The sequence below is a fragment of the Gorilla gorilla genome, chromosome 12 (genome assembly GCF_029281585.2).
Source record: "Gorilla gorilla gorilla isolate KB3781 chromosome 12, NHGRI_mGorGor1-v2.1_pri, whole genome shotgun sequence".
NCBI classification, from domain to species: Eukaryota; Metazoa; Chordata; class Mammalia; order Primates; family Hominidae; genus Gorilla; species Gorilla gorilla.
Window position 1 is genome coordinate 129,659,235 of NC_073236.2, and position 9,001 is coordinate 129,668,235.

The following is a 9,001-nucleotide window of genomic DNA, read 5'->3' on the forward strand; positions in this document are numbered from 1 at the left end:
GGCAAAAGGAACCAGAGTCACAGGAAGAGAAGGCCGGGAGCCCAGGAACTAGAAGCCAGGCGGGTGTGATTTCCCACCTGGAAACACATTCCCCAGGCCGTCACAGAAATGGAGAATTGTTTAAAAGGCAATAATTTGCTCAGCTGTAATTGCAGCTCTCTCTGGCTGAGGGATGCTCTTTGCTCCTAGCGAAATTTAATAGAGCAATAACTGTTTTAATGGCACCCCTCCCAGTACTGTTCACCCCACCCCTGGGTGCCAGACGGTCAAAGTGTGCTCTAAAAAGATGGGCATTAGTCATCCTCCCAGAGTGGCTGTGCCCTGCAGCCCTGAAGGCTCGCATTTGTCATCCCCATAAATCTTGACCGCAAGTGTCCCTGGGATCGGTAAACTGAGGCAGGTGGAGGGAGCTGACTCTGGGAGGTCCTGGCTCCTCCATCACCCTCTAGGGATCTCTCCAGCCAGGGCCAGGCTCCAAGATTTAAGGACAGCCTCAGGTGAGAAGGCCCTTTGGACTCAGAAAGAGCCGGTTCAAATCCTGGTTCCCTCATTGCCCGCTCTGTCCTTTTGGGCAAAGGCTTAAGCACACTGAATCTGTTTCATCTACAAGACAGCTCTCATAATGCCACCTTCGTGGGGCCCTGCTGCCAGGGTCTGAGAAGGCGTCTTATAAAGCTGCCCATACACACAGACAGGCCTGGAACACAGGAGCCCCCAGCACTAGTGATGGCTGTTCTGCTTTGCTCTCTAGATAGAAAATAGTGCACAGGCCTCAAGATTCCCCAGACGTCACCACTACATACTTCCATGCACAGGTGCCTGGGTTCTGAGACTTCACTCTGCACAACGTATGCGCTATTTAGTGTGGGCTCTCATTACACTGGGCAGTTTCTGACAGCATTTTAGCTGGGAACACAATACCCTATGGGTTTGCTTTGGGTCACAGGTTTATGTGACTTTGGAGAGAGCACATCTGGGCTCAAATGGCAATAGATACAGGTTTGCTTGTCGTGGTTTAAGAAATAGGAATTACTGATCAACCCAAGAGTTGAGTCCTATTTGTTTCTTGTGCTAATACAGTGGCTGATATTGGGAACACCCACCGCCCCTTCCCACCCAGGCCACAGGGATGGTGAAGTCCAAGGAGCAGTTGGGGAGAAATTCCTCTCACCACTCATATTTAAAAGGGAGGCTTGGCCAGGCTCAGTGGCTCATGCCTGTAATCCCAGCACTTTGGGAGGCCGAGGCGGGTGGATCACTTGAGGTCAGGAGTTTGAGACCAGCCTGGCCAACATGGTGAAACCCCATCTCTACCAAAAATACAAAAATTAGCTGGGCGTTGTGGTGCGTGACTGTAGTCTCAGCTACTCAGGAGGCTGAGGCAGGAGAATCACTTGAACCTGGGAGGCGGAGAGTGCAGTGAGCAGAGACTACACCACTACACTCCAGCCTGGGCAACAGAGTGAGACTCTGTCTCAAAAATAAAAATAAAAAAATAAAAGGGAGGCTCTGGGGAAGCAGACAGAGGGGTCTAGTGGCAAATGGCCAGGGTTACTTTCTTCCTCTCATATCAACTCCTCAAGGATAGAGACCCTGGCCTCATCTAGGGTGTCCAGCGGTCCCACTTTGCCCAGGGCTTTGAGATTGAAAGTCTTGCACATTGAGTCTAGCATCCCAGGGAATTTCTCAGTGCCAGGCAAATCAAGATGATCAGTTGCTTTAGTTACTCCCAGTACACATATATAGTAGACACTGAACAAATATTTGTTGCATGAACAAATACAAACACATTTAATTTAGTTCCATTTAATACCATCGGATCTCACAGACTCGTGTTGGACAGATGACCCATTTCCTGTGTGCTTTGCAGTTTGCAAATCTCCTTTGTGAAAACCACCTGACCAGGTCCTCCTACTACTAGAAGGTGGTCGGAGGGTGGAGAGGTGGGAATCCCTCATAAGGAAGGAAGCCAAGGTCATTACTGTCTTCCTCCTAGCTCAGGGCAGCTGCAGGTCAGGGCATTGCTCATGGAGCAGAGCCTTGTGGGGACAGAGTGGGGCCCCGATGAGGGCAGGACCTTGAGGGGAAGGGGGTCCCCAGTGCTCTGTTAACCCCCAGGGTGAAGCTTCTCCTTCCAGAGCCTATGGGGAGGGAGGGTCTGCATCTTTTTTCAACAAGGCCGCATCCTTCAATTCCCTCCCGACATTCTCAAAGGCATTTTGGTAGAGGGTGAGTTGGGAGAGAGTCTTGGAGAAAATAACAGCTCTGCCTGTAGGAGGGGAGACCCCAGGGGTTCAAAGGTGAGCAAGGAGGAGGAAGGGACCCCACATTTCACCAGCAATGCGACTCCCACCACAGCGGGCAATAGGTTCTGCTTCCGAAGCCAAGAGAGCTGTAAGTGCAGCCCAGACAACCCTGCTTTCAGCAGAGGCTAAAATTCCTCCCTCTCCAAACTATGGCCCACACACGTGTCATTAGGAAACTGTCAGGGGCTGTGAGCGTGGTCATTGCCTCAGATGGAGTCTCCCTTTTCCACAAGAGCAGTTCCTGGGCCACAGAAAAGACCTTCCCAGATAGTGAGGGTCACTCTCTTCCCAGGCCAGAGGCAGCTAAGATCCATCTCTGAACTCTGGAGAGAATATTCCAGAATCCTCAGTGGGCATTTGAGGGTTGGTGAGTCCATCACATACCACGCGCTGTGTCCGCCAGCAGCACCCACCCGACACATGCCTCGGAGAAGCAGCTTTGGCTGGGTGTCTGCGGGCTTCGGCTCTCAGAGAAGCAGCTTTGGCTGGGTGTCCGCGGGCCTCGGCTCAGTGTGGAGGCACAGGGAGAGAACAGAGAGAGACTCTGAGTTTCAGGAGGAGCAGGGGCAGCTGCAGCAGGGGCAGCCAGACCCAAAGTCGTGGGGGCTGGTGGCCACGGGCAGGGTCTGCCACAGAACTCTGCCTTGTGCCTCCTCCCTGCACTCACTGCCGCCACCACGGTCCCCATCCTCCCTGGGCAGTGAGGCTCATTTTGCTCCCCGCTTCCCTCTCTCTGCATGGGCATCCCATGATGTCCCTGTGCACGGTGCAGGCCAGCAAGCCTCCAGCGTGTTGTGTAGGGCTGGACATATCGTGTCCATGGTTGTTTGTGCCCTTTTTTCTGGGGCCACACCAACAAGGTGTGGTGTAAACGGGGTGTGTGTGTGTGTGTGTATGGGGGCATAGCCATGCCCACCAAATATAGGACATCACAAATGCATGATGGCAGAGATATCAGTGACAATGATGGGGACAGTGAATGTGGTGGGAGGGCAGATGGGTGGGGGAGATGGCAGGGGTGGTGACCGCACACTTATAGTGCAGAGAGTTCGCGTGCTCAGCCTGAGGGTAGAGGCAGCGGTCTCTCTGGGTCCTGCAGGTCTGGGCCTGCCATAAGCCCTCTGCAGACCTGGGCCCATTGTGTACCTCAGCTGCGGAGTCCAAGTCACTCCTTAACCCGTGGTGTGGCTTGGTTCATCCTGGTCAAATGCTGCACGTGATTATAAGAGCAGAACTCTAGGAAGAACTGGTCCCTGTGAGGAGAGGAGGGTGGCAGGGAGAGGCACGGCCTGGTGCTTCCCGCACCTGCTGGTCAGGGGGTGCTGCGTGAGGGAGGCACGTCCTGCAGCCTTTCTCCTCCATGCCCCTGGGAGCGAGCATTCTCACTTCACAGATTAGAAAGTCTTAACCACATTCATTTCCTGGCAATAGCCCAAGCAGTAGCTGTGGTGGGCCCAGAGCTGTGGACGCCTCGCCTCGGAAGGCAGAGTTTGTTTACCTCTGCAGTGTAGCACGCTGGGTGCTGAGCTGCTGCAAACACACTGCCCATGAGAGGTGCCACCAGGCCAGCGGTGGAGGGTCTCAGGAGGCTGCCCTTGTGGCTGCGGCCACACGCCAGGCAGCTGCCTCTTGGTCCCAGTCAGGACAGACCCTGCAGGACGAGGTCAGCAGACGCCCTGCACTGGGGACAGGGAGTGAGGAAGCAGAAGGAGCCGAGGCCTGGGCTGTCCAGCCTGCTTCTCCCCCAGGCCCGTGGCACCTGCTGTGCTGGCTGTGTCCATCGCTCAAATCTCACCCAGCTGCTTCCCCACCGCGTCACCCACGCCTTGGACCCACCTGTGTCCCTGTCCACCTTGGGGCCCACCTTGATCTCTGCTCCACCCCCAAACTCTCAGGTTGACACTGCAGATGCAGACCCCGATGCCGGCACCCAGAACTGGTTCTGGCCCTGCCCCCAGCTTCAGGCACCATGCCTGGATAGCCGCTGCTCCCACACCTGCCCTCCCCTGGCTTCTCCTGGTGTCTGCGGGCCTGCAGGCTGGGCTCCCTCTGCCCAGGTTCCTTCTTTGCCGGCAGAACCACTCCAGCAGCGAGAGCAGGGGATGTGGGCACCGACCCTGCCCATGACTGTTCGCAGCCCCTCCAAGGCCTGTGGGAAGGAGGCCTCACACACCGGGGCCAGATGAAGAAAGAGTTGGCCTGAATGTGCCCTCTCTTCAGCAAGCCGCCCCTCCCAACACTCGTTTTCTGACCCCCACCCCACTCCCAATTTGGCACTCTCTGCCCCTCCCTTGGGGAGCTCTGTCAGTCTCTTAGGGGGATGATTTTGTTTCTGGGTGAACTGGCAGTTTCAGGCTTTGGCTAGAAGTGCTCTGCCCTAGCTGGGCTGGCTTCAAAGAAGGAAATGTGGGTTCTGGCCCGTGTGTGGGTGCTGGGGGGTGCACCCAGACTCCAGTGTGACTTCTCTAATGCGGAGCTTGACCAGCTGTGGCACAGGTGGCCACAGAGCAAGCTCACCTGGCTAAGGCAAGAATCCATTTTTTTGCCCTGAGGAGTGAACCATGTCACGCTGCATGAGGAAGCATCTGTCCCTCCTGGTAGCACAGCCTGGCCCTGCTCCCTGCACACCAGGAACTGGCCTCAGTGGCCAAGGACACCCCCTCCTTCCCAGCCGGCTTGCCTCCCAGGCCCCGAGGGGTCAGTGTGGCTCTGCAGGGTGTGGCTCCCTCTCCAGTGAGACTCTTTAACCTCATAACCTCATCCTGCCCCCACCGCAGAAGAGGGGCTCTGCCAGCCTGACCTGGCATTGTCCTCAGGAGCACCTGGGACAGAGGACCTCTGGGAGAACTGGACTGAGCGCCAACAGCCCTGAACTTGAAGCTGGTTCTTCTGCTTCCTAGCATGGGCCTCTCAAGCGGTTACTTAACGTCCTTGACCTCGGTTTTCTCATCAATAAAGTGGGTCGACAGTAAGGGGGCCTCTGGGGGTGAAGGCTGACCCCAGTGCCATGCACACAGCAAGCGACTGTCCGCTGAGTCAGGATCTAGACTCCGTAGCTGTGACCAGAGGGAGGGGCCAGTCCACCCGGCTCCTGGTCGGGGCTTAGACTCCGACAGCCCTGGCTCTGAGTCCCTCCAGCCAGTCTTCCTGCCACATTCCCTGGGCCTCCGAGTCCCCATCGGCAATGAGGAGAACACACTAGTGTCTGCTCCCCAGGACCCCCCAGGAGACGGGGCACGAAGAGCACTCCTGACATCGTTACTAACAGCAGCCGGCGCATCCCGGCCAGGGCACCCCAGGGTATTCCAGGTTATCCCAGGGTATCGGCATCATTTCCCAGAACAACTCATTGTTTCCCTCAGGGTGAGCTGATGCTCGAAGCCCATATCCTCCCAGGCTTCAGACGAATGAGGCCTGGAGGTTGCCTCCCCCTGCACCTGTGACTCGGCAGCTGAGAACCCAGCCCCAGCGAGGCTGATGAACACGGGAGCCCTCCAGCTGCCTCTGCGCAAGCCGGTCCTGGGCCAGGCCTGCTGGGGTAATGCAGATCTCAGCGTTAGAGTCCTGCACGCAGGGTTGCCAGATGGAGCAGACGAAAATATAGGATGCCCATGCCCTTTGGGGACAGATACTAAAAACTCATTAGGTGTTTATCTAAAATTCAGATTTGACTGAGCGTCCTCTGTTTCATCTGGCCACTGACCTGCGCAGCTCTGCCTCCCTGCCTTTCCCCCCATCCCTAGTGATACGGGGCTGGGAAGATCCGAACCGCCGCACCAGGCCCGGCTCAGGGCAAGCTCGCCAGGAATGCCGTGTCCTGAGTTAGACCAGCTCTCTCCAGCCGCCAGGGGAATCACAGTCTTCTGTCTCCTTGCTTGGGAGGCTGATGTCCCCAGCGTGTTACCCTGCTCTGAATGTGGGGCTCCAGATCAGAGTCTCATGAAGTCGCTGGTAGCAACGTCTCAAGCCAGAAGTCGACCACACCCAGCCCCACCCATCAGCTCTCTTCCTCCCCCAGGCCAGCAGAACCTGGGAGGCTGTGTTGGAGGCAAGGCCTTTGAGAGGGTTTCCCAACACCCTGTTCTCTCCCAGCGCCCACCCTGGTCTCCAGGCAGTCAGGGGGACAGGGGCTCTTCATGGACGGAGGAGCTGCCAAAGCTGGCCTCGCTCCCCGAGACCCACATTTCCAGGGAGCAGCCACCACACACGCCTCAGGGCTCAGTTCTTTAACCCTGGGTCCCAAGCACCCACAGCCTCTTCCCTATTCCTCTGTAGACAAGGAAGACCCGGCTTGAGGGCCTCTTGCCCCAGAATCACCTCGAGAGCCCTGAGTCCTGCCCGACCTTCCGCCCTGACTGGAATTCTTGGGCTGGGCCTGGGCTGCCTATTCATAGTGACTGCCATGAACATTCGAATTTGAGAGCCTCCAAGGAAGGGGACAGCCCCAGGGAAATAAACAGGGAAAGTATGTGACCTGAGGCGGCAATCTCTAGGACATGCAGGCCCCACCGCCCACAAGCACAGCCCGGCCCTCTGGGCTCCTCGGAAGGAGGAGCTGCTGGGAAGTCCTGCTTGGTCAGGCAGCGTGTGAAGAGCCTCCCCTGTGGGTTAAAGCTGGTGCTCCATCCTGCCATCCAGGAGTAGGAGACAAACGGGAGACAAATGCAGGAGCCTGGGGGCTGGAACAGGAAGAGTCCCGCGGCTCTCCAGAAGAGGCGCACCTTCGCTGCGTCTTAGCCAGGAAGGGTGTTTTTGGGAAGGGGAATGGCGTGAGCAAAAGGCTGGAGGCTTGCAGAAGCAACTGTGTGCCCCTCGGAGTCAGAGCAAGGAGCGAGAGGCAGGCAGCTGCTGGGGAGTCCTGTCCTGCTGGGAGAGCTCAGTTTGACATTGGGTGGGCGTATGCCAACTTCAGGGACAGAAAAATTACCCAGGGGGCAGGGTGCGGTGGCTCACACCTGTAATCCCAGCACTTTGGGAGGCTGAGGCAGGAGGATCACCTGAGGTCAGGAGTCCGAGACCAGCCTGGCTAACATTGTGAAACCCCGTTTCTACTAAAAATACAAAAAATTAGCCGGGCCTGGTGGCACACGACTATAATCCCAGCTACTTGGGAGGCTGAGGCAGGAGAATTGCTTGAACGTGGGAGGCAGAGGTTGCAGTGAGCCAAGATTGCACCATTGCACTCCAGCTTGGGCAACAAGAGTGAAACTCCGTCTCAAAAAACAAAACAAAACAAAAAAACAGAAAAATCGCCCAGAGAACGTCCACTTAAACACACCTGTTTATTTCCTCCTCCAGTGAATGCTATTAAAATAACAGAAAAGGAAGTCAAGAAGGGTGAACTTGGACGCACCAGGTCCCACAGAAGGCAGCAGAGAGAGGCAAGGGCAGAAAGTAAGCAGGGAGACTGGACGACAATTCAAATGTAGGGTGGTTAGGTTCCCTAGACAACCACAAACACCAAGAGTTTCCTCCTGCCCCTCTCCCCACTGCTGCCACCACCATAGGAGCGGCAGGAAGTCCATCCACTGGAGAGCTCGAGAAGGCTCTGGAATTGGGAACTCCGGGCACAGTAGGAGGTGGTGGGTGAAGTGGGAGTGGCTTAGGCAAGTGCCATGGGAATTGTGGGGTGCACCTCCTAGAACCCCAACAGCTGGAGATATATCCCCTGGCAGGACACGAGAGGACTCTTTACTAGAGAAACACAATCACCCTAAGAGGAATAACTGCAAATAAGGTATTCTGAGGGACCTCTCACAGACAAAACCCAACTGGCCACCTAATCACCCTTCTGTGACACCGATCAGTCAACAAGCACCCCTCCCACCACCACACGCACATGCACACACACAGGCATACACACAACACACACACGCATGCACACACCAGTCTTCCAGTCAGCCTCTGGTGTCTCACTCTACACGAGTCAAGCCAAGGCTCCCAGACATCTGAGAAAAGCTCTCATATCAAAGACAAACACCAGCTTGGGGAAACTTGGAGGTGGAGTGGGGAGAGTAAATTCTGCAAGGAGAAGTTTTAAAAAACCAAATCAGCATCCTCAGAGGAATAGAGAAGATATTGCAATCATGAAGTAAGAACAGAGTGCTTGTTTTAAAAATTCATAGACAAGAAAGAGCTGAAAATCAAAAATATGATCACCCAAAGGAAAAGTTCAACAGAAAGAGTTGGAAGATAAAATCTCCTTGAAAGATTAACAAAATGACCGGGGGGAAATGGAGAGAAAAGCAAATGAAGAGCTTATTCTAGGAGATTCAGCATGTTAATAGGAATTTCAGAAGGTTAGAAGACTAATCAGCCTGGGTGCAGTGGCTCACAACTGTAATCTCAGCACTTTGGGAGGCCTAGGCAGGAAGATCACTTGAGGCTAGGAGTTCAAGACCAGCCTGGAAAACACAGCAAGACCCCATCTCTAAAAAAATAAAAATAAAAATTAGCCTGGCATAGTGGTGCACACCTGTAGTCCAAGATACTCAGGAGGGTAAGATGGGAAGATTACTTGGACCCAAGGACTTCAAGATTGCAATGAGCTATGATCATGCCACTGCACTCTAGCCTGGGTGACAGTGAAATCCTGTAGAAGAAGAAGACAAAGATGAAGAAGAAGGAGGAGGAGGAGGAGGAGGAAGAAGAAGGAGAAGGAGAACAAGAGGAGGAAGAAGAAGAAGAAGAGGAAA